The 26,778-nt window shown below is 43.8% G+C and overlaps 1 long non-coding RNA gene and 1 pseudogene across 1 annotated transcript in view; both read right to left on the reverse strand.

Annotated features, from left to right (window-relative positions):
* Positions 1–26,415, reverse strand: part of LOC105495576 (uncharacterized) — a 44,971-nt gene extending 18,556 nt beyond the window's left edge. Inside the window, exons 1-2 of the long non-coding RNA XR_011617399.1 lie at positions 26,050–26,415; positions 25,699–25,821 (exon numbers count right to left, since the gene is read on the reverse strand). This is a non-coding gene — a long non-coding RNA (uncharacterized lncRNA). The remainder of the gene's footprint in view (positions 1–25,698; positions 25,822–26,049) is intronic.
* LOC105495575 (small ribosomal subunit protein eS4-like) lies at positions 6,652–7,681 on the reverse strand (annotated as a pseudogene).
* Positions 26,416–26,778: the final 363 nt, after the last annotated feature.

The following is a 26,778-nucleotide window of genomic DNA, read 5'->3' on the forward strand; positions in this document are numbered from 1 at the left end:
AGTCCCAGCTACTCGGGAGGCTGAGACAGGAGAATGGTGTAAACTTGGGAGGCGGAGCTTGCAGTGAGCCAAGATTGTGCCACTGCACTCCAGCCTGGGCAATAGAGCAAGACTCTGTCTCAAAAAAATTTTTAAAAATAATAATAATAACATCTCCTCTTGCCTGGCATGGTGGTTCACACCTAAAATCCTAGCACTTTGGGAGTCCAAGACAGGAGGATTGCTTGAGACCAGGAGTTCAAGACCAGCCTGGGCAACATGGCAAAACCCTGTCTCTACAAAAAATACAAAAATCAGCCAGGTGTGGTGTTGCACTCCTGTAGTCCCAGTTACTCAGGAGGTTGAGGTGGGAGGATTGCCTGAGCCCAGGAGGCAGAGATTGCAATGAGCCAAGATCGCACCACTGCATTCCAGCCTGGAGGATAGAGCAAGACTCTCTCTCAAAAAAAAAAAAAAAAAAAAATCTTAAAATAATAGTTTGTACCTATGTATCTACCTTCACTTTATTCCTAAACCTCACTAAAATTATAGTAAAGTTATTTTCTCAAAAAAACAAATATCACCATAAACCTTCAAGAAGAGAAAAAAAAAAACAACAACACATTTTTAGAAACTGGAAAGCAGGTGAAGAATTACTTTGCAGATACTAGAATCCAAGTCTTGACCCAAGAACTTACCTAATGTACACCACGCTGCCCTCCAAATCCTTCCATCTGTGCAAATCCCATTCACAAAGTTGTCCTCATTTTCAACATTAGCAAGATTCCAGTCCAACCTCAATTCATTTAAAAATCCTGCCTCCATGACCCCAATAATAATAACAAACCATTACCTATAGAACATTTGCAAAGTGCCCCCATGTAATGACGTAATGACAAGCCTTTAAAAAAAAAAAAAAAAAAACACAGGATCTCACTGTGTTGCCCAGGCTGGAGTGCAGTGGCATGATCTCGGCTGACTGCAACCTCTGCCTCCCGGGCTCAAGCAATCCTCCCACGTCAGCTTCCTGAGTAGCTAGGACTACAGGTGCATGCCACCACACCCAGCTAATTTTTTTTTTTTTTTTTTTTTTTTTTTTTTAGAGACAGGGTTTTGCCATTTTGGCCAAGCTGGTCTTGAACTCCTGGGCTCAAGCAACCCTCCCCGCTCGGCCTCCCAAAGTGCTGGGATTATAGATGTGAGTCACCATGCCTGTCTTATTTGTTTCTTGACTTTGGTGGTGGTGACTTTTAAATAATTTTTTTTAAATAAAAAAGATGAAAAAAGAGAAAACAATAATGATAAAATGACTAAAATATACCCACAATTTAAATTTATATACTGATTTTGTTCTATTAAGATCCCACGTTGGGGGTTTTCTGAGGTCTAGTCAGATCCATGGCCCCAAATCAGCCATACTTAGCACGACTTACTCACTCTTCCATGCGCTCACCTCTTTACCTCCTTCTGCCATCTAAGGACAACCTGGTGACACAGCCGACGTTCCACCTTTATCAGGTTTCCAGGGGAACAGGACTAAAAAGTTAACCCAAGGTCAAATTTGTTCATAAAGAAAGTGAAGAAGTTTTTATCTCTTTGTGTGTTTTTTAAATCCATTACCCACACCTTCTAAGGATGAGAAGAATAGCATTTATTTGCACAACACCTTTGAGATACTTCATGCATAGAATATGGCAAGTAAATAAGGTATCAAGTTCTCCTTCAGCACTGATGATATTTGGTACTTGAGGTAAAAGTGTATTAACTTCCTTATTTATATGAAGATGATATGAAACAGAGATGTTTAGTGGTATTCTCTAGGTCACACAGAGGGCTGGATGCTCCTGTGGGCCACCCAGTAAAATTTTCTTTTCCTTTTTTTTTTTTGGAGATAGGGTCTTGCTCTGTTGCCCAGGCTGGAGTGCAATGCCGCGATCTTGGCTCACTGCAGGCTTGAACTCCCTGGATTAAGCCATCCTCCCACCTCAGCCTCCTGAGTAGCTGGGACCACAGGCACGAGCCACCATGCCTGGCTAAATTTTTTGTATTTTTTATAGAGACTAGGTCTCACCATGTTGCCAGGCTGGTCTTGAACTCCTGGGTTCAAGCCAATCTGCCTGCCTTGGCCTCACAAAGTGCTGGGATTACCGGCATGAGCCACCGTGCCTGGCCCAATGAAATTTCTTGCCAGTACAATTCCACTGTTTGCTTTGTTTTCAATGCCATCTTTAGAAATGTGTTTTATTTTAAATTTTCCCTTCTGTTGCCTTTCTCCCTTGGCTTTTTGGCCAGGACCAGAGAAGGAGTACATTGTTTCTGAATTATAGCAATTAACAGTATATTCTGAATGGCGTGTTCTCTCGTTTAAGTTCCTCCCCCCGCCCAAAACCAGAAGAGATTTTGACAGAACTAGGACATGGGAAGAAAAAAGTCAATTAAAGTGCTTTTTTTCAAGAGCCACATAAACATTATAAAAGTGCCACATACTTGAGCCATTTTAGCAGTTTTCCATCTGGTTTTGTTGTCTCAAAAAGCAGGAAGTTTTTTCTGACATTGCTGTGAATTGTTCTAAGTCGCTTTTAGATCATCACAAGGAGTCGGGTGGTCCTAAACCTCAACGCTTAACTCTGGTGCTGAAGTTCAGAGCGGCATGAACTCATTCATTTGGTTATGTGTGCTCCCTTTTGGCATGAAAGGGAAAAGAGTGTGGACTCTTCCTCAGCAAAGCGGAATAGCACTGTGGATTGTCCTTCAAATACATTTTCCACAGTCACTGATCTCTTCTTGGGCAGAAACAGGCTGAACATCCAGACATTCAGGAGATTATAAATCGAATCTTTCATCTTCTGCTAATACGGCTTTTGGCAATAAAGCCATTATCATGAAGTGCCATAAAAGGCAATTTTTTTTTCATCTGTTGCCTACTCAGCATGGAGTTTATTGCTATAAAAAGTCTGATTGCTAAATGCTAAACCAGGCAGGTCACCCTGCAATATGTGGAAAGATGGGTCTCTGATATGCCACCTGCTGTCATACAGGACAAATGGCACATTTTTTTGGAGGCAAGGCCTAAAAATGGCTACAGAGACTCGCTCCTGTTATTTTTGACCACTAATTGGACACTAGTTAGTTGCCTGTAATGATTATCAGTAGGTGCATCTTCTAGGAACTGCGGGTACTTACTGATTACCTCTTTGGAGTTTGTTGCTGTGAAAACATTTTAGTACTGGATAAAATAGAAATTCATTTCTTAAGACATTTATGCTCAAACTGGAGAAATGATATTGAACAATAAGAAACAATTTGAGAACCGTCAAATGGTCTATGGCCACACCACCCTGAATGCACCCGATCTTGTCTGAGAACCATCAATGCTAAAGCCAATCCATTAAAAAAAGGATTGATGGCTAGGTATAGTGGCTCACACCTGTAATCCTAGCACTTTGGGAGGCCAAGGATGGAGGATCGCTTGAGCCTGTAGTCCCAGCTACTCAGGAGGCTGAGGTGGGAGAATCACTTGAGCCCAGCAAGTCGAGACTGCAGTGAGCCAAGACTGCACCACTGCGCTCCAGCCTGGGCAGCGGAGTGAAACTCTGCAAAAGAGGAAAAGAAGGAAAAAGAAAGAAAGAAAAGAAAAAGAAGGAAAAGAAGGAAAGCAAAAGAAGGAAAGAAAGAAAGAGAGAGAGAGAGAGAGAGAGAGAGAGAGAGACAGAGAAGATGAAACAGTTAAACCAGCCCACCCCAAAATCCCTCCATGTTCCTTGTCCCATTGTCAACACCTCCCACTCCCCTAAAGGAATGAAAGAAATGTCCATCCTGGCTTTTTATAATGATCACTTCCTTGCTTTTCTAGGGAAGAAGGGGGTGATTTTCTCCCTAGGTATGCACCCTAGACACTATAGTCTTGCCATTTTTTTAAATGTTGATGTGTATTTTAGGTGTCTCATCATTTTGCAGGATCCCTCCATCCCTTTCTTTTTACTGTAATTTATCTGTTGAAAACGCTGGGACCTTTGACCTGTAGTTATTCAGTCTGGTTTGATGATTGATACTATTAGTATAATTCAACGTATTCCTCTGTATTTCTTGCAAATTGGCAGCTGGATCCAGAGGCTGGATCAGACTCAGGTTCAGTCCATTTAGAAATACCATAGATGGTGGTGAGTTCTTTCACTAGGAAATAAACAAAATCTGACGATTTTCTTTTTGTGACGTGAGCAGCTGTTAACGCACAATGCCTAAATCCATTAACATGTGGTATTCCAATTCTGTCATTTCTTCTTTATTCATTAGTTGGAATATTTTTATAATTAAATACATCCCCTCTTCTACCTCTGGTTGCTATTGGCCCAGATCACCTAGGAAAGACAGGATGAATGCTTGAATCTTTCCCTTTATTTACTAATTTTAAGATCATGGAAGCTCACACCTGTAATCCAGAACTTTGGGAGGCCAAAGTGGGCAGATCACTTGAGCCCAGCAGTAGAGGACCAGCCTGAGCAACATGGTGAAACCTCATCACTACAAAAAATACAAAAATTAGCCAGGTGTGGTGGTGTGCACACATTGTCCCAGCTACTCGGGAGGCTGAGGTGGGAGAATCCCTTGAGCCCATGAGGTGAAGGCTGCAGTGAGCTGAGATTGCACCACTGCACTTCAGCCTGGGTGACAGAGTGAGACCCCATCTCAAAAAAGAGATCATGTATTGGATTCCTATTGTCCTCTGAAGGAGACTAATCCAGTTTTACTTTAAAATCATAATAATCTGTGGATTTAAACGTATTTTGATGTTTTGACATATTACAAATATTTCTCTTACTTTAGCTCGCATGGCCAATTTTAGCTCTCTTTGGCCAATAGAGATCTTTTTCAAATTAACTCCTGAGTCCTTTTGACATGATCTTAAAGTCTCTGCTAACTTCCTCACTATTTAGTATAATAAAATGTTCCTGTTTTATTTTGTACATCTTTCTTTCTTTTCCTTTCTTTCTTTTCTTTCTTTTCCTTTTTCTTTTCCCTTCCTTCCTTCCTTTTTCTTTCTTTCTTTCTTTCTTTCTTTCTTTCTTTCTTTCTTTCTCTCTCTCTCTTTCTTTTCTCTTTCTTTCTTTCTTTCTTTTTCTTTCTTTCTGTTTTTGTTTTTGCTTTTTTTAGACAGGGTCTCACTGTGTCATCCAGGCTGGAGTGCAGTGGTGTGATCACAGCTCACTGCAGCCTTGACTCACTGGGCTCAAGACATCCTCCCACCTCAGCCTCCTGAGTAGCTGGGACTACAGGGCACATGCCATCACACCTGGCTAAACCTTTTTTTTTCTGTAGAGATGGGTTCTCACTGTGTTGCCCAGGCTGGTCTCAAACTCCTGGGCTCAAGGGATCCTCTCACCCCAGACTCCCAAAGTGCTGGGATCACAGGTGTGAGCCACCCTGACTGGCCCCATTTTGGACATTTTCTACCCCAGATCTGGAATCAGCCATTTATCCAAGAGCTCTGATTTCTTTTAGTGGGAAATGATATTTTAAAACTAAAATCTGGGCACAAGAGGTGCTCATTTCTAGGTCTTTTCATTAGTCAGAACCAGAAATATACATACACACAAACATACACATACATACACATAATATTTTTAAAATAAAATGCCTCGAGTTATATTGATAACTTCTCATTTAAATCAAAGTTTTTAACATCTCTTCTGAATTACATCTATATTTCTTTTCTGCCAGACTGGGAGCCCCAGTTCTCTAAAACACAAAAGATAATATAGTTAGAATATCTCATAATTTTCTTGGATGCAACAGTTTAATGATATTAATACAACCACCTCCAATCTCAAGGGGGTGCTAACCTGGGAACAATTGGTGTAATCACTGACAGAGAGAGGCACCCTGGATGTTTTGACATGGTTCACATGAAAGATGCCAACAGCAACAGCTTTGCCACCCAGCTTTCCAACATTTTTGTTATTGGCAAGGGCAGCAAACCACGGATTTCTCTTCCCCAAGGAAAGGGTGTCTGCCTCACCATTGCTAAAGGGGGAGACAAGAGACTGTGGCCAAACAAAGCAGTGGGTGAAATGGTCTCTGGGTGACATGTTATATCTTTGTACATAATGAAAAATAACATGGCATGATTAATTTTTTAAAAGGCTTTAACTGAAAACAGTTAAAAATGTTTTTGTATATGACTGCTCCTGTCTCCCCCTATTTTTTTAAAGCTGTGCTAAATTTACAGTGTCAGAACATATAGCCAGCATACAGCCATTATAAGCCATACTCTTTCTTTTTTCCTCTCATTTAGTCCAAGGTCTATAAGTAACTTATCTTGTTGTCTTTCTAGTCTTTTGGGTTGTCTGAAGCTTTTTTTTCTTGTAGATTCCTCAAGAAAGGTTCATGGAAGCACTATTTTCTGAGTTTCTGCAGATTGGTAATAGTAATCTTTAAACTTAAAAATCAGTTTTCCTGGATATGACATCTTTGCCTCCCATTTTCTTCCCTTGAGTATCTTAAACATATTTCTCCATATTTTTTTTTTCTGGCATAAAATATTTCTGTGAAAAAAAAATCTGAAAATAATTTAATTGACTTTCTCTTCTAAGTCACTTGCTCATCTTGCTGCAATAAGCAAATGATTTTTTTCTTTCTAGTTCAATTATTTGACTAGAATATGTCTTAGTGTTATTCATTTTGAGTTATCAATTCTGGATCAATATTCTCAAGTACATGGTGAGCTCTTTCTTTCTTTTTTTTTATTAATCATTCCATGTTATTTTTAATTACATACAAAAATCTAACATGTTACCCAGAGACCACTTCACCATTGCTCTGTTTTACCCACCGTTTCACCCACCACTACTCTCTCGTCTCTCCCTTCAGCAATGGTGGGGTGGATACCCTTTCCTTGGGGAAAGAAATCCGTGGTTTGTTGCTCTTGCCAGTAACAAAAATGTTGGAAAGCCAAGTGGCAAAGCTGTTGCCATTGGCATCTTTCACATGAACCACATCAAAAGATCCACAGTGCTTCTTTCCGTTGGTGATCACACCAATTCTTCCCAGGTTAGCATCTCCAATCACCATAAACAGGTTACCAGTGTCAAACTTGATGAAATCAGTGATCTTGCCAGTCTCCAAATCAATCTAAACGGTATCATTCACCTTGACGAGGGAATCAGGGCAGTGGATGGTGTGAGCATCGTGAAACCAGGTGAGGGATTCCTTTTGTGCCCACAAAGATTTTTCTTACTTTGCACAACTTGTACTTGGCCTCCTCCAGTATAACACGATGTACAGCAAAGCGACCATTGATGCCACAGATCAGACAGAAATTCTCTCCCATCTTGTCAATGCTGGTGATGTCTATGAATCCAGCAGAGTAGATTATATCAGTTCGGACCTTGCCATCCATCTTAATGAACCACTGCATGCAAATCTTTACTTCGTCTCCTATCAGGGCGTATTAAAGTATGTTCCTTAGGAAATTATTAGGAGAGACACTCTCTCAGCTTGTGGGAACCAGTGGATGGACAAGGAGCAAACACACTGGTCAATTTATCCAGCATCCAATGCTGTGAAGCTGCTACCTGCTTTAGATGCTTCCTAAGACCATGAGCCATGACTGTATTAGGCACAGAAATAGCATGGTGAGCTCTTTCAACATACAATTCCAAATATTTTTCACTTCAGGAAACTTTTCTGAAACTATAGTTTTCAGTGTTTGTTTTCTATCCTTGCCTTAGTTTTCTTCTTCAGGGACTCTTATTACGTAGGTGTTGGATCTTCTTTGCCTATCTGCAAAACATTTGTAACTTCTTACAGAATTTCATCTCTTTCCTCCTTTATTTTTTAACATTTTTCTCCTTTCAGCTATTTTAAAGACATTATCTATTGTTCTATTTGCATTTGTATTCCTCCTAGTTTAGTCTTCATTTCTGAAATTTTTTTTCTTCTATTTTTAGGGGTTTTTCTCAGTTCCATAAGCTTTCCTGCTGGTCTAATTCTGACTTATGTTTTTCTTGCATTTCTTATATAATTTTCTCAGTGTCTTTTACCTTATTTTGGATGAGAGGATTACAGTGTTGATTTGGTTTGTGAGCATGTTTTGCCATGTGTTTTCTCTGTCTGAAGGAATGTTATTCTGCTCTTTCATCTCTTTTTAAAAATAATAACTTGGTATGGGATTTGACCTCAATTGCTTGCTCATTTTTATGTAAAATTAATTTTCCTGAAATTTTAGAAGGAGGAGTGCCTCCAGGTAGCTTTTCTCATTTCACAGAACCCCCACTTCACTTCTGCTGTCTCCTCCAAAATTTGGAGGTTTGCTTTTTGAGATGTGCTGGCTCTGTGCCCCTCCAGCTTTTTCATCTGGACCTTCTTCCTTCATGTTTATTGGCCCCACTCTGCTCACTTCAATTTCTATTCCCAGCAGTTGCTTCTCAGTGTGGGACCCTACCCTGAAAGGGACAATTTCAGAGAGTCCATGGGAGTCTCCTCCAGCCCCTTGAGACCTCACCCCAGGCAGCTTGTGCTCGTCCATGATAAGACAGGACAAAACCCCTCCCGATTTCAGTGACCATTCCCAAATTAGTCCACTGCACTTTCCAGTTAACACCTGTTTGCTCTTTGAGGATGCTCCTATTCTCTAGTCCGTCAAATACCCCATTAGTTCCCTCTGCATTCTTCCACATAGACACTGATACTCTAAAGGTCTTGTGGCTGTTGTCGGTTTGTCTTTGCCATTTGTGTTTTGAGGTTTCTGGGGATACCTTGTAATTAGTTTTGTTGTAAATGTCATCCATGTGTTTTTGGTTGGCCACTAGTGCTCTGTTTTATTTATGATTTTGTAAAAAGTAGAAAGCTCTGCTGTCATCTTCCCAGAATTCCTTGTTTTTATTTTTAATTTAATATGACCATGTAAACAGCTAATAAGAATGCCAGGTAACAGGATGAACACTTAGCATTGTGTTACAATTGCTTACAGTATTCAGTGCAGTAACAGGCTTTGTAGCCTAGGAGAATAGACTAAGCCATGTAGCCTAGGTATGTAGTAGGCTGTACCACCTAGGTTTGTGTAAGTATGCTCTATGATGTTCACTCAATGACAAAATTTATGGTACCATAAATTTATGCATTTATGGTATCAACACAAGAAGTTAGAGTGAACCTAAAATCCCCAGATATTATAATAGGTATCTAAAAACTGTTCTGACAATTTAATAAAAAACTTAATGTGTGTTTTTTCATGCACTTAATTTCTAGATTTTCTTCAGTGTCCCTGTGAGAGGCTCACATTTATCTTTCCTTTATGCCTTAACTTCATTTCCTGTGTAATGAGGATAATATTTTTAATATTAGAAAGATACAATTTTTATTCCCGTGTAGTCATATTCCACCAAATAGGTAAAGCCGAGATTCGGAGTACTGGGCAAGGAATCAGTCACAGCCAAGAACAGATGGATCCCCATTCAGCTTTCCATCTCAAAACAGGCTTGTTGGAGGCCACGACAAGACCAACACCCTGAAGGCTGAGTTTTCTTGAAAAAGAAAGGCCCCTCCCATCTCCAATCCCAAAGTTTTTCTATAAATATTCATAATCCAAGCTGGGAGGAGGACTTACCCTAGGGAAGACTACCTCCTTGACAGAGAAGACTCAACCTGTGACACAAGGGACATTTCCACTGGATAAGAAAGAAAGAGTTCTTGGCACTAGGGATGTAAGAGAAATTCAGAAGGGACCCATCTTGATCCAGGTTCACATGAACGCACAGCCTGTGGCAGATGTTCATCTATGATCCCAGCTGGCAGATGTGCAGGCAGGTTGGCCACCACCTCAGATGCATGGCTCAGTCCTATGGGAACACCCAAGGAGCTTGATGAAATGTGTCTTGGAACCACATGTCACCACCACCACAGGGAAGAAAGGGATGGCATTTACCCATCAGCCTCCATGAGTTAAGGGTTTCCCTAGGGATATTACCTCCCCTACATTTCCAGGTTGCACATGTGTGAGTGCTGAATGGGGACACATGGGAATCCCATGTCCCAGCATCAGAGGTCCCAAGGCGGGAATCAGGAGGCTGCAGGGAGGTACTGACAGGTTTCCCCTGCGCAGTACTGGTCACTGCTACAGCAATGTCTAAAAGAAGAGTTGAGTACACAGGCACTACCCAATATAGGACCCAGTGAAGTTCTTATAATAGAGAAAGCAAACATTTTAATCAGATGTTCTACCTTTCATTACAATGTGATTGTGATGGTCAATATTGAGCGTCAACTTGATTGGACTGAAAGATGCAAAGTATTGTTCTTGGGTGTGTCTGTGAGGGTGTTGCCAAAGGAGATTAACATTTTCATCAGTGGACTGGGAAAGGCAGACACACCCCCTGTCTGGGTGGGCACAATCTAATCAGTTGCCAGCGTGGCCAAAATAAAAAGCAGGTGGAAGAACATGGAAAGACGAGACTAGCTGAGTCTTCTGGCCTCCATCTTTCTCCTGTGCTGAACGCGTCCTGCCCTCGAACATCAGACTCCAAGTTCTTCAGCTTCTGGTCTCTTGGACCATCGGCCACAGATTGAAGGCTGCACTGTTGACTTCCCTACTTTGGAGGTTTTGGGACTCAGACTGGCTTCCTTGCTCCTCAGCTTGCAGACGGTCTATTGTGGGACCTCATCTTGTGATCACATGAGTCAACACTCCATAATAAACTCCTCTTTATATACACATCTATCCTATTAGTTCTGTCCCTCTAGAGAACCCTGACTAATACAGTGATTAATCACTTTCTGCAAGAAGTGAAGGTATGTACAGAGGCTGACACCAGATTTTCATTCATTACACATGCAACAAAGAACGCATAAAGTCCTGTAGAGATGTAAAAGAATACTTTATTAGTCACCGCTGCAAAGAATAAACCTGTCCCTGCTCTGATGGGAGATTCACATCCCCAGATGATACGTGATCCACACATTCACTTCAGTGTTTTACCTTCAGAGCACTTAGTGAGCTCTGCTGCAGACTAAGTGAACACAGACCAAATTCAGCTGCTCCCCACCTGGCCAAGCAAATGAAGAGCAATTCTTCTTGTTAGATGGCACTGGGCTCACCAAAAACCAGGGAGGCCCCAGACTGCTGCCTTTCACATATAGACAGCTTCTCCCAAGACCAATTCAGGAGCCATTCTTTTCTTTTCTTTTCTTTTCTTTTCTTTTCTTTTCTTTTCTTTTTTGTTTGTTTGGTTTGTTTGTTTGTTTTAGGAGAGAGAGTCTTGCTCTGTCGCCCAGGCTGGAGTTCCGTGGCACAATCTCCGCTCACTGCAACCTCTACCTCCTGGATTCAAGTGATTCCCCACCTCAGCCTCTTGAGTAGCTGGGACCACAGGCATGTACCACCATGCCTGGCTAATTTTTGCATTTTTAGTAGAGACAGTGTTTCACCATGTTGGCCAGGCTGGCCTTGAACGCCTGACCTGAAGTGATCCACCTGCCTTGGCCTCTCAAAGTACTGGGATTACTGTAGGCATGAACCATGGCATCTGACCTCATATCCCTTTTCAATGAATCAACAATGTCATAACTGAATCTTTATGGCTTAATGTAAGTTTTTCATATCTTTTCATATTTCATAAGTTTTCAATATCCTTCAATATCCTCTTCAACCTGGATAATGTTCTTCCAATACTGCTTATCCACCTTGGCACTTTGCTGAATATAATGAAAAGATATACATCATGCACTTGGTAATAATGTATCAGCCAATGATGGATCACATATATGATGGTGGTCTCATGAGATTACAACACCATATTTTAACTGCACCTTTTCTATGTTTAGACACACAAATGCCTACCACTGTGTTCAACTGCCTGCAGTATTCAGTACAGGTATGTGCTGTACAGGTCAGTAGCCTAGGAGCAATAGACTATACCATACAGCCTAGGTGTGGAGTGGGCTACACCAGGGACCATGGGCCGGGCCGTGACCTGTTAGGAACTGAGCCGCACATCAGGAGGTGATGGGCAGGCCAGTGAGTATCACTGCCTGAGCTCTACCTCCTGTCAGATCAGCGGCAGCATGAGACTCTCATAGGAGCATGAACCCTATTCCCTATTGTGAACTGTGCATGTGAGGGATCTAGGTGGCACTCCTTATGAGGATCTAATGCCTGATGATCTGAAGTGAAACGGATTCATCTCAAAACCATCCCACCTCCCTGTCCATGGAAAAATTTTCTTCCATGAAACCGGTCCCTGGTGACAAATAGGTTGGGGACCACTGGGCCATATCATCTAGGTTTAAGTACACTCTATCACACGAGCACAACACCAGAATCACCTAACGACACATTTCCCAGAACACAGCCCGTCGTTAATCATCGTTAATCAACACACAACTGTATCTCCCTGGCTCTAAGTCCTGAGGTCAACCACGCCTTAGTCATCTCTGCACCTCCAGGATGTAGCACATAAAATCACCCAATCAATTTTAGTTAAACTGAAATCTGATTTAATTTTAGCCCTCTTGTCTTAGAAATATCTGAAGCATGGGCTTGGCACGGTGGTTCATGTCTGTAACCATGGAACTTTGGGAGGCCAAGGTGGGTGGATCATCTGAGGTCAGGAGTTCGAGACCAGCCTGGCCAATATGATGAAATCCTATCTCTACTGAAAAAACACAAAACAAAAAAAAAATTAGCTGGCCATGGTGGTGTGTGCCTGTAATCCCAGCTACCTGGGAGGCTGAGGCAGAAGAATCGCTGGAACCTGGGAGGTGGAGGCTGCAGTGAGCCGAGATTGTGCCACGGCACTCCAGCTTGGCCACAGAGCAAGACTCCATCTCAAAAAAAAGAAAAGAAAAGAAAAGAAATTTCTGAAGTATGGTTATTGATATGGTTTGGTTGTGTCTCCACCCAAATCTGTAGCTCCCGCAATTCCCACGTGTTGGGGTAGGGACCCTGTGGGAGATAATTGAATCATGGGAGTGGTTTCCCCCATACTGTTCTATACTGTTCTCATGGTAGTGACTAAGTCTCACAAGATCTGATGGTTTTATTTGGGGTTTCCCTTTTCGCTTGGCTCTCATTCTCTCTCTTGCCTGATGCCATGTGAATCGTGTCTTTTGCCTTCCACCATGATTGGCCTCCCCAGCCATGTGGAACTGTGAGTATATTAAACCTCTTTTTCTTTATAAATTATCCAGTCTCAGGTATGCCTTTAACAGCAGTGTGAAAAAGATACAGTTATCTTTCTTTTTTTTTTTTGAGACAGAGTTTCACTGTGTCACCTAGGCTGGAGCGCAGTGGCGCAATCTCGGCTCACTGCAAGCTCCGCCTCCCGTTTCATACCACTCTGCTGCTTCAGCCTCCCGAGTAGCTGGTACTACAGGCGCCCGCCACAATGCCCAGCTAATATTTTGTATTTTTAGTAGAGACGGGGTTTCACCATGTTAGCCAGGATGGTCTCCATCTCCTGACCTTGTGAACCGCCCTCCTCGGCCTCCCAAAGTGCTGGGATTACAGGCATGAGCCACCGTGCCCAGCTTTATAATACAGTTATCTTTTGGTAACTGCATATTTAAGGTGTTAATTTCATCCTTCAATTGACAGTCTGGGGTCTTTGGCTTGGTTCATCATTGCTCTAAGTCATCACTGGCCTTGGAGTCAGGAGGCTCATGCCGGGCTCTAAATGGCAAGTACTTACTGGGTACTGGACAGCGCTCTATGTCCTTGATGTGTTTAATTCATTTAATGCCCCTCTCAACCCTATGAGGTAGGTACAATAGCTATCTCCATTGTCCAGATGAGGAAATTGCATAAGTTAAACAACATTAAGCAGCTTACTCAGGTCCCACAGCTAAAGTGGCATCTTTATTTCCAGTACTTAAAATGTATCTTGGCCATTCTTGCTTTTAAGGCTGGCTGACATATCTGCCATAACACTTTGTGCTTCTCTTTAATGCTGTCTTCTTTCCTCCCTAAACTTTCCATGATTTCTAACATTCCCCTTTCCGCAACAGACCCTGACTCCTATCTGAGAAATTAGAGCCATTAAACAAAAATAACTACTGTTATTGCTAATTTAACCAAGGATGTGTCCCATTGTCTCATGCAAAGGGTGGTTCCTTCTAGGTCCGTGGAGGGGCTGTGCTGGTATTGGGTGTTCACGGCCACTCCTGAGCTCTCACTGAATGCAGAACATGGTGCTCTGCACCAGGTGCTCTGGGAGCTTGGGAAGAAACCATAAACACATGAACACACAGATAATACCAGCCCACAAATGAGCACACCAGCAGAGTTCAGGAAGGGAGAAAGCACGGAGCTGAATGGGAGGGCTTTCTAGATAACATTTGGACAGATGGAAAAGAGAGGAGGCAGCATTTCCAGCAGGGAGACCAACTTCAGAAGAGGCACAGAAGTGGGAATGCAACTGCAATTGCTATTTCTGATTCTAGGCTTGGTGGGGAAAAAAACGCTGGCAGAGACTGCCACTAGGGCTAGGAAAAATATGCAACAGTATAGACCGGCAATCAGCAAAGTGTGGCCTTCATGTTGCTTTTTTCTCAAATATAGTTTTTTCTTTAACTACCATGTCTATTCATTTTCAATCTTCTGTGCCCGCCACTAAATAAGACCTAAGGGAGGCATTGTTTTGAACTGAACCCCAACAGAGGCCCCAACAGACCAAACCAAAATGGAGTCACTTGTGTTAAGTGCCACATCATCAAACTGAAACTTTAAGGAAGCAGGATAATTCCCAAACAGACCAGTTTTCCCCGAAAACCAGGAGATTTGCAGCAACCAATCAGAAAGGGCAGTTAACTCTGCCCTTTAACTTTGCTTTAACCCTTACAAGGAAAGTAACCTTAAAGTAACCCTGTCTTGGCCAGGTGCGGTGGCTTATGCCTATAATCCCAGCACTTTGGGAGGCCAAGGTGGGCAGAACAAGGTCAGGAGATCGAGACCATCCTGGCTCACAGGGTGAAACCTTGTCTCTACTAAAAATACAAAAAACTAGCTGGGCGTGCTGGTGGGCGCCTGTAGTCCCAGCTACTCGGGAGGCTGAGGCAGGAGAATGGCATGAACCTGGGAGGCAGATCTTGCAGTGAGCCGAGATGGCACCACTGCACTCCAGCCTGAGTGACAGAGCGAGACTCCATCTCAAATAATAATAATAATAATAATAGTAATACCTGTCTTTTTTTTTTTTTTTTTTTTTTTGAAACAGAATCTCGCTCTGTCACCCAGGTTGGAGTGCAGTGGTGCGATTTCCTCTCACTGCAACCTCCGCCTCCTGGATTCAAGTGATTCTCCTGCCTCAGCCTCCCAAGTACCTGGGACTACAGGCTCACTTCACCATATCCAACTAATTTTTTTTTGTTTTTAGTAGAGATGGGGTTTTGCCATGTTAACCAGATTCGTCTCACACTCCTGACCTCAAGCGATCCACCCAGCTCGGCCTCCCAAAGTGCTGGGATTACAGGTGTGAGCCACCAAGCCCGGCCCCTATCCTCTTTTTTGTATTAAGCTGTTCCCTTGTTCCTGCTCAAGCTACTTTACAAAAATAAATTGTCCTGCCACACCTAATGCAGCACCTTCTATTTTTAAATGGGATGCTGCCCAATTCATGAGTTGATGGTAAAAGCCAATTCGATTATTAAAATCAATTTAATGAAGTTTTTATTGACACTGCTTTCCCATTACTACAGGAGAGCTGAGTGAGAGACCATATGACCCACAAAGTCTACCTAGCCTTACAGAAAAGGCTTGCTGGCCCCTGGTCTAGAATATTAACGTTCCGAAAGAAAAGCTGCCAAAGCCAACCAGTTGGCACTATGGGTGTAAATTACTCACACCCATTTATCCTAAGTTTAAATGAAATTCAAGATACCCAAGCTAATTGCATTCTCAGAAAAAGTTATCAAAGAAGATAAATTGTAAAAAAACAAAAAAACAAAAAAACTTGATACTACACATTCAAATGTAACTACTTTCCATATTTCAAAAGATTCTGGAGCACACTCCAATCTGGACAGATTCTACAGGTAGGGACTGAGACTCCCAAAGGAGTTGGGATTGTAACAAGCCAATTCTCTCCTTCATTCATAGCAATAAATACAAAAATGTTCAAAGAGCATCTGTATTGTATTTGTTAAGAACATGTTAAATAAAAGAAAATATACACAATCCATTAATGTGAAATAACTTGAAACAAAAATTCAGTTAAAGAAGTGGTTTTATAGGGATAAAGACCACCAAGTTAAAATACATTAACTCCAAGATCATTTTACCAAAAGTATCACTGAGCAAGATGATTCCCCATCTCCCAAAATGATAATTAAAGGAGAATGTGGATGTCCGTGTATGCTTAGATATTTATAGGAATGGGGGAAAGACGTGATGGACACACAGATCAGAGGCATGGTAGAAAAAGCCCAGCATTGAAAGACACAGGCCTTGGCCAGGCGCAATGGCTCATACCTGTAATCCCAGCATTTGGGGAGGCCGAGGCAGGTGGATCACCTGAAGTCAGGAGTTCAAGACCAACCTGGCCAACATGGTGAAATCCCATCTCTTCTTAAAATACAAAAATTAGCTGGCAGTGGTGTCTTGAGCCTGTAATCCCAGCCACTCAGGAGGCTAAGGCAGGAGAATTGCTTGAACTGTAGAGATTGTAGTAAGCTGAGATCACAATACTGCACTCCAGCCTAGCCAACAGAACGAGACTCTACCGCAAAAAAAAAAAAAAAAAAAGAAAAAGGAAAAAGAAAAAGAAAGACACAGCCTTAGTCATAACTGCCGGGAATGAGTCGTGTGTCCAAACACAAGACACTTAGCCACCCTGGGACTCCCCTGCTCCAGTGAAGGAATCCTGCTGGATTATTTCTAGGGGCTTTTTCCATTTTGAGATTCATAAAAATTAACAGAACATAAGAGTCTATTTTTGAGCAAGAGAAAATTGATTAATTTAATGAACGTAAACAAATAGAATCCTTTCACAGCTTTCTGATATCTTGTGTTTACAGTATTTAAATAGACTTTGTATACTTGAAAGAATACGATTACTTCATGTAAGACCTCATACTATCTAGGCTTCTAAGAACCTTAATGTGTTGGACGTCTCAGATCAGAAAGAAAACTGTAGAGAACAAGCAAGGAATAAACACAGAAATCCCCTGAGAAGAGTAACGCGGTTAAGAAACAGCCTGTGGCCTTGAGCAGCTGTGTGATCACCCACTAACGGTGCTCACTTTAAGAGTGTGGCACAGAAACGAGGGGACCGCACACATCAACACCCCCTTCTAGCACTCATCAACAGCAGTAATGAAGGCCGCCCTCCAGGGAGAATTAGAATGAGATTTGGGAAATGGCACCAGGCACATAAGAAAAGAACAGGAAACATGTTCAAGAACAGCTCAATGTTGCCAAAAGAGCAAAGATCATAAAAGTGGGGTGGGGAGCAGAGAGGGAAGACTGTTTCCTGACTTTCTCCTAACAGAGGAAAACATTCTGGGGGCACAGATCCTGGGGAATAATAGGAACAAAAACACCCGGGGCTGGTGAGTGTGTGAGGAAGGTGATGGACCCCATGGGTGTTCAACCAGAAAGCTGGGAGCATGTTCCTACGTGGCCACAAAGCTGGGCCAGGAGTCAGACCCCTCCAGGGGCTGTCGGAGAGAGCGATCAGGAGCTCAGAGATGTGGACAGGGATGCTATTCAGGCAGCCGCACGCGTAGGAGCAGGTGCAGGAGATCACCCAGAGAGAAGGTGAAGGCTGGGGCCTGGCTGCCTTGAGGGAGAGGAGGCTGCCAAAGATCACAGGGAGAACAAACGCCAGGCCTGGGAGTGACATAGGAGGCAGGACTGGACTCAGGAGGTGGGGCTCAGACATATAACCAAATGGAAGACTAGCTAAAACAGGGCTGTGCGCAAAAGCACCTTTCCGTAAGACACACCCACCAGCGCACCATGTCAGTTTACCATTGTCATGGCAACACCCGCTAGTTACCGCCCTTTCCATAGCAACAACCCACTGACCCAGAAGTTACCACCCTATTTCTAGAAATTTCTGCCTAATCCACCCCTTAATTTGCATATACTTAAAAGTACATATAGCCAGGCACGGTGGCTCACGCCTGTAATCCCAGCACTTTGGGAGGCCAAGGCGGGTGGACCACAAGGTCAGGAGATCGAGACCATCCTGGCTAACACGGTGAAACCCCGTCTCTACCAAAAATACAAAAAATTACCCGGGCGTGGTGGCTGGCGCCTGTAGTCCCAGCTACTCGGGAGGCTGAGGCAGGAGAATGGCGTGAACCCGGGAGGCGGAGCTTGCAGTGAGCCAAGATCGGGCTACTGTACCCCAGCCTGGGCGACAGAGTGAGACTCTGTCTCAAAAAAAAAAAAAAAATGTACATATACATGTGACTGCAGCACTGCCTCTGAGCTGTTCCTCGGGGCACACTGTCTATGGGGTGGCCCCGCTCTACAAGGAGCAGCCTCTGCTGCTGCTGTGCACAGCCATTTCAAGGAAAGTTGCTGTCTAACACCACCAGCTCACCCTTGAATTCTTTCCTGGGCAAAGCCAAGAATCCTCCCCAGTTAAGCTCCAATTTGGGGGCTCACCTGCCTTGCGTCAGGAACACACAACTGAGCTGAATGCTGCAGAAAGAACCGGGAAGAAGGGGCCTGAAACCAACCACCAGAATTAATGACAAGGTTGTCATTTGTGACCAGAGCAAGAGCTGTGCCAGGGCGGGGCTGTCCCAGAAGCCAGGCAGGGCTGAGTGAATGGAAAGGAGATGGAGCGAGGAGGACAAGGAACGATGTGTGTAGACAGCTGTTCCCACAATGTGGCTGTGAAGCAGGGTGGGGGTGGGGTTTGGCTGGAGAGGGTTTATTTGAAAAGCCAGACAGATGTGAGCTAGTTTAGCTTGATAAGAGAAGGGTCCAACTTAAAGAAAAAAGTAGAATATGCAAGAAAAAGAAGGGATAGTCTGCAACCGTATTTTATCAAATTGTGAGTCAGGATCTACTAGTGCTTTGTATTGTCAATTTATTAGCCAGTGTTTTGTTGTTGTTGTCATCATTGTTATTGTTGCTGTTGTTGTTTGAGACAGGGTCTCACTCTGTCACCCAGGCTGGAGTACAATGGCACGATCATAGCTCATTGCAGCCTCAACTCCTGGGCTCAAACGATCCTCCCACCTCAGCCTCCCAAATAGTTGGGATGACAGGTGAGTACCACCATATCCAGCTAATTTTCTTTATTTTTTGTAGAGACAGGGTCTCATTATGTTGCCCAGGCTGGTCTCAAAATCCTGGGCTCAAGTGATCCTCCCACCTCAGCCTCTCAAAGTGCTGGGATTACAGGCGTGAGCCACCATGCCCAGTCTATTGGCCAGCATCTTAAAAATTAAGTGGAATAAATAGGAAATAGAATACCACAGAACACAATAGAAGATACCAGAGAACATCCAAATAATAAGTATTGCTTCCAGAAACATGTAAGATACGTGTGTCTGTGACCTGGAATGCGATAGGAAATGCAGGTCTCAATTTCACTAGGAAATTGAGTGGTGAAGTACATCAAAAAGTGGGGAAGTCACGACACAAAGGAGAGGCTGGAGAGGATGCAGGAGGCAGGGCTGGGGTGTGGGTGAAAGAGTGTCAGAAAGAGTAACAGGAACAAAGGAGGAGAGGATAGGGTATTCTCATGGGGTCTTGCTATGCTGCCCAGACTGAACTCCTCTGTTCAAGCAATCCTTCCACGTAGCTGAGACTATAGGCATGCCACCGCTGGCCAGGAGGTGCATTCTTATAAGCAATGAATCAAACACTTGGAATTCCTCCAGATTCAGTCCCTCCTTTTTTTTTTTTTTTTTTTTTTTTTTTTGAGACTGAGTCTCTCTCTGTCACCCAGCCTGGAGTGCAGTAGCACCATCTCGGCTCACTGCAGCCTCCACCTCCCCAGTTCAAGTGATTCTTCTGCCTCAACCTCCCAAGTAGCTGGGATTACAGGCATCCGCCACCATGCCTAGCTAATTTTTGTAATTATAGTAGAGACGGGGTTTCACCATGTTGGCCAGGCTGGTCTCAAACTCCTGACCTCAAGTGATCCACTTGCCTCGGCCTCCCAAAGTGCTGAGATTACAGGTGTGAGTCACATCACCTGACATCATTCCCTACTCTCTTTCTCTTCCTCTCTGTCACTCCCTACCCCTTACATCCGCTCCATCATGAAGGATTGGCCACTAGGCTGCAAGTGAGGAAAATACAATTCAGAATACGAAATAGAAAGTCAAACATCAGCCCCTTCTAGTTCCAAGGAATTGGAGGGTGAGAGTATGCGAAGGAAAGGAGGGGACTGAAAGATGAGGAGAAAGCCGGGTAGTCAATGGCCTGGAGGATTCAATCAAGGAACGACACTGGCAGGGGCAGCTTCGCCAGAAGGGCGTGAGGTTGCATGCAGGATGTAACGTCCACAGAAGTCAACAGGTCCCAGTGATGACCAGGCTAAGGTGCATTGGCTAAAGTAGGTAAGGGACAGGTGCATTGGCTAATGTAGGTAAGGGACAAGGTCAATGAAACTTCAAGGTCAAGGTGCTGCACAGGTTGTACACGTGCATCCCAAAGTCCTCCAAGGTGGTTGCAAGGCTAGATGTGCAGAGAGATCATGAACCAAGTCCTGGGTGAACAAGGCTGTCAGTGGTCATCTCCCTAATAACAAAATTGCTGCCCTCTGTTGATACAGAACGAGGGCGGGCCTCCGGGAATGCAGAGGCGAACTGAGGGTCTGGGGCTCTAACTGGCCCTTAGTACATAGCTTTTCACATAATTTTCCTATTTTTAGACCCACCTTCAACTTCAGTCTGTCTATTCCTAAGTCTTTTGGGGATTTTGTCAAATAAATTGGGATGCTTTTTGGCTTTTCTCCCAGCAGCTTGGAATACAGCTTTCTTGTGTCTGCTAAGTCAGCTACCTCTCACTCAAGTGCTTTCTAGCTTCCAAAATGTTGTCACTATTTTTCTTCTTTCTTCTCCTTTTTGTTCTAATGGATTTTTCTTTTTAAAAGATCTTTTTACTCTTGCTTTGGTTGGGTTTCAGGAAGGACCAAAAGTAAACACATGTTGAATCCACCATCTTTACTCTTGAGCTACTTTTATGACTGTAAAAAACAACAGTACTATATTCAGGCCAGGCACGACAGCTCATGCCTATAATCCCAGCACTTTGGGAAGCCAAAATGGGCGGATTGCTTGAGCCCAGGAGTTTGAGCCTGAGCAACAGGGTGAAACATTATCTCTACAAAATACCAAAAAATTAGCCGGACATGATAGCATGTACCTGTAGTCCAAGGTACTGAGTGGGCCAAGAGAAGAGGATCACTTGACCCTGGAGACATTGAGGCTGCAGTGAACTGTGATTGTGCCATTGTACTCCAGCCTGGGCAATACAGCAAGACCCTGTCTCTCTCTTTCTCTCTCTCTCTCTCTGTCTCACACACACACACACACACACACACACACACACGCACATGCACAAAACCAATAATACTATATTCATTTTCACCCACAAAAGTATGTGCTACCTTTGATGTGTGAACAAGATACCCCAGCCTCCTGCCTCAGGGCAGCCTGATGGAGTTGGCTAAGGGGTGTTCAGTCACACAGGCAATTTACCCTGAGCCAAGCGCATCCTCCCAGCCAGACCCCTACCACCCATGGGACTGTGTCTCTCAATGACAGTTACCAACCCACTGGGAAGAAAATCACCAAACCGTTCTCTATGAGCCTTGGGGTAGGGTGGAATCGTCATCCATGTAAATCAAAAGTTTTAAAACATCCCTTCACTGTAATGTACACATATGGAACCCAGATATATGATTTAAGAAAATCGTTTCATAAGAAAATATAATTTCTTCATGATTAAATACAATGCCATCTAGTTACTCTTTCCTAAAGCTTTGATTGCAAAGAGTAGTTTCAGATGTTTCACCATTATATTCAAAAAACCAAGAGTGAATTAAGATAGGCAATCACAGAACTGAAGGGCTTCAGAGGTAGAAAGAGCCTTAGCTACACGGTCAAACAGCCAGCTCTAACCAGGAAAACATGCCACCCAAGGCTTTATAGAAATGTGTGTGTTGGGGCCATGCCCAGACCTTGGGGACCAACACACCAAGGACAGGGCCCAGGCATCTATACATTTATGAAACATTCTAGATGACTCTGCCAGGTACCAGGCACCCCCAGGAAACCACGCCTCCTCTATCCTCATATCCCTCCACGCACAGGGGCTGAACAATGGCTCTGAGAATTTGTGCAATGCACCAATTCTCCTGGCAGAAGAGACACTGAAAGCCAGGCTGACACATGTTCTGGGCATTTTTACGACCTGCTTTATTCTTTCATTTGCTCATTTATTCTTTCAACAGCAATGCATCACGATCTTCTATGTCCTAATGATAGCAATATTTATTGAGTGCTTACAATCCTCCTGGCGCGGTTACCACTTTACAGGGGTTATCTCATTTAATCCTCACGTTACCAGAAAGGGGTCCCGAACCCGACCTCCAGAGAGGATTCTCAGATCTTGCCTAAGAAAGAATTCAGGCACTTTGGGAAGCCAAGACGGGCGGATCACGAGGTCAGGAGATTGAGACCATCCTGGCTAACATGGTGAAACCCCGTCTCTACTAAAAAATACAAAAACCTAGCCGGGCGAGGTGGCGGGCGCCTGTAGTCCCAGCTACTCGGGAGGCTGAGGCAGGAGAATGGCGTGAACCCAGGAGGCGGAGCTTGCAGTGAGCTGAGATCCGGCCACTGCACTCCAGCCCGGGCGACAGAGCAAGACTCTGTCTCAAAAAAAAAAAAAAAGAATTCAGGGCGAGTCCATAAAGTGAAAACAAGTTTATTAAGAAAGTAAAGGAATAAAGAACGGCTACTCCATAGACAGAGCAGCCCCAAGGGCTGCTGGTTGCTCATGTTTATGGTTATTTCTTGATTATATGCTAAACAAAGGGTGGATTATTCATGTCTTCCCTTTTTAGACCATAAAGGGTAACTTCCTGACGTTGCCATGGCATTTGTAAACTGTCATGGTGCTGGAGATAGTGCAGCAGCCAGGATGACCAGAGGTCACTCTCATTACCATCTCGGTTTTAGCTGGCTTCTTTACTGTAACCTGTTTTATCAGCAAGGTCTTTATGACCTGTATTTTGTGCCGACCTCCTATCTCATCCTGTGACTTAGAATGCCTTAACTCTCTGAGAATGCGCCCTGGTAGGTCTCAGTCTTATTTTACTCAGCCGCTATTCAAGATGGAGTTGCTCTGGTTCAAATGCCCCTGACACTCACAACAGCGTTATGAGGTAGGTACTTTTAATATCCCCACTTTACAGATGAAGAAGAAAGCACAGAGACGTTAGGCAGTATGCTAAGGATGTGTAACCACCCAACGGGTTCATCTTGCCTGCTGCCCAGATAGAGCTGATTTATCAAACAGGGGAATTGCTATGGGGAAAGAGTTTAATTCATGCAGTGCTGGCTGAACGGGAGTCCAGAGTTTTATTATTACTCAAACCAGCCTACCTGAAAATTCAAAAGGTAGGGTTTTTCAACTTTGTCAGGCAAGGGAAAGGGCACTGCTGATTGGCTGGGGATGCAATAAGAGGGGTGTGGAAAATGTGTACTGAGTCTGCTTCTGAGTGGGGCCACCGGACTGGTTGGCCGGTCCAGGTCAGAAGTGCAAAAATCTCAAAAGGCCAGTCTTAGGTTCTACAACAGTGATGTTATCTGCAGAAGTAATTGGGGAGGTTGCAGTCTTGTGACCTCTGGAATAATGGCTGGCCATCGTTTATGTCTATACCTTAGCAGATCTCAGGTTCCTCTCATCCTCCTAACCTGGTGGGCTTTTCAGAGGTAGTTTAGTTTTGGGGAAGGGCTATTGCTATTTAAACTATAAACTAAGTTTCTCCCAAAGTTAGTTTGACCCCCTGGGCTCCTTGCTTGAGCCCAGGAGTGCGAGGTTGCAGTGAGCTGTAATTGTGCCACTGCACTCCAACCTGGGCAACAGAGCAGATCCCTGTCTCTTCAAAAAAAATTTTTTTTTAAAAAGAAGGATGACTGGGCTAGGAAAGTACAAGATGAACCTGAGAAACTTAGAATATCGTATTCCAGAAGGTAAGTGTGTACTCCAAGAAGGATGGAGACAAAGTAATGCCTGAGGGCAGTTTGGAGGTTGAAGGTGAGATAGGGGTTGGTTAGATCGGATCTCTTTCACTGTCGTAATTTTCTCACTGTTATCATTTTTGCAAAGGCAGTTTCAGATGCACAGCCAGTAAGTGGTGGTACTCAAATACAACTCCAGAACCTGGGCTCCTTCCTAACTGCTAGGATCAAATGCCTCTCAGGTGCTCTGTTTCCAGGTATCACGTTTGTTAAGAGGCGTAGAGAGAAGGAGAGATGGGTGAGCAGTATTACAATCCAACCATCAGTAGGGCAGAGGTGGTCACCCGGGGCCATCAAAAGATAGAGGGTGTTCTTGCCTCAGAGGTTGGGGCCAGTGAGCTGAGTCTTGAATGACTGAACATAGGAGGGGATGAGGGTGAAGGAGGAGTCCAGGCAGCAGAAATCACAGAAGAATACCATTGGGAATACCACAGTAGTGTAACAGATCCAAATTTCAGTGCCTGCACTCAGGTAGCAAGACAAACCATTTCCTCTTTTCTTTGAGACCTTAATGTCTATTAGGATCCCCCATTCCTTTGGGTGTCAGAAATAGTTTAATTCAGAGGCAGGGTCCACCTTTGCCCTCAGACCATGTCCTCAACTGGGGGCTCCATGGAGCCATGCACAAATCTATCCTTACTCATCATCCATCCACAATGTTCCTACTGAGGCTGCCCACATGGGGTCCTTGACCAAGAGGTTTGTGGTTTGTCCCATCAGAATACCTACTTGCCTTAGTGAACTCCAGCCCTCCTGTCCCTCTCTAGCGAGAGTCCTCTGTCTCTCTTCCTTCACTGACATGATTCTCCAAAGATTCTCATCACCAGGTCTCCATGTCTTCACCTCTCAGCCTTCATTCACTACTCAATACCTGGTCAGAAGAATTCTGTTCCCACAACCCATCCACATCGTTCTGCTAAGATCGCCTATGGGCTCCATGTTGCTAAATGTAGCAGTAGGTCTCCTCTTCATCTTGGCTGACTTCTCAGCTATACTCACATTCCATGATAGCACAGTCTCCTGCGTTCCCTGCTACTACTTTAACCACACCTGAGCATAACCTTGATTTTTCTCGTATTGTCTTGATTTTACCTTCAGCCTCCCCCAGCGCCAAACTTTTAATCCATCAATACGTTCTATCAATTCTATTGTCAACAAATATAGGTCAAGTCCATGGACTTCTCTTCGGTGCCACTGTTAATACCCTGACACGAGCTCCTTTTCTCTCTCACCTGGATTCATGAAACAACCTCTTTACTTGGTCTCTCTGCTTGTACGAAATGCAGTCCCCACAAAGCAGTCAAAGTGATCTTCACACACACACATCTGATTATGGCCAGCCAGGTGCAGTGGCTCACATCTGTAATCCCAGCACTTTGGGAGGCCGAGTCAGGTGGATAATTTGAACCCAGAAGTTCAAGACCAGCCTGGGCAACATGGTGAAACCTTATCTCTACCAAAAAAAAAATAATAATAATACAAAAATAAGCCAGGCATGCTGGCACGCACCTGTAGTCCCAACTACTCGAAGGCTGAGGAAGGAGGATTGCTTGGGTCCAGGAGGTCAAGGCTTCAGTGAGCCATGATTGCACCACTGCACTCCAGCCTGGGTGACGGAGCAAGACTCTGTCTCTAAAAAAAAAGAAAAAAAAAGAAAAGAAAAAAAGAGTCAGTATAATGTTTCATCACACTTGAATACTTTACTGTACAGTTCTACAAAAAAGATTATTCTCACATAAAACCACAGGACAAATATCAAAGACAGAAAATTAACACTGATATATTATTCCCATTAAATCCTTAGACCTCATTTACGCTTTGTCCAATAATATCCCTTGTAACAAATAACGTCAAAATTACCTGTTGTACCAGGTTGTCATGTCTCTTTAGCCTCTTGCAGCTTGGATCAGTTTCTTAGTCTTCCCTTGACATCCATGAAGATTACAGGCAAGGCCAATTTGAATTCCTTGAGCCCAGGAATTCAAAACCAGCCTGGGCAACATAGCAAGACTCCGTCTCTACAAGTAATAATAAAAAATTAGGCTGGGTGCGGTAGCTCATGCCTGTAATCCCAGCACTTTGGGAGGCCGAAGTGGGTGGATCACCTGAGGTCAGGAGTTCGGGACCAGCCTGGCCAACATGATGAATCCCGGTCTCTACTACAAATACAAAAAATTAGCCAGGCTTTTTGGCGCACACCTGTAATCCCAGCTGCTTGGGAGGCTGAGGCAGGAGGCTCTCTTTAACCCGGGAGGTGGAGGTTGCAGTGAGCTGGGATTGTGCCATCGCACTCCAGCTTGGGTGACAAAGCAAGACTCTGTCTCAAAAAAAAAAAAAAAAGAAAAAGAAAAGAAAAGAAATTAACTGGGCGTGGTGGCATGCACCTGCGGTCCCAGCTACTCAGGAGGCTGAGGTGGTAGAATTACTGGAGCCCAGGCGGTTGAGGCTGCAGTGAGCTGAGATTGCACCCCTGCACTCCAGCCTAGACAACAGAGCAAGACTCCATCTCAAAAAAAAAAAAAAAAAAAAAAAAAAAAAGATCACAGGCAAGTTAAACTGTAGGCTGTCCATCAATGGGTTTGACTTTTC

Source organism: Macaca nemestrina, chromosome 20 (genome assembly GCF_043159975.1).
Source record: "Macaca nemestrina isolate mMacNem1 chromosome 20, mMacNem.hap1, whole genome shotgun sequence".
In the NCBI taxonomy this organism is placed as follows: Eukaryota; Metazoa; Chordata; class Mammalia; order Primates; family Cercopithecidae; genus Macaca; species Macaca nemestrina.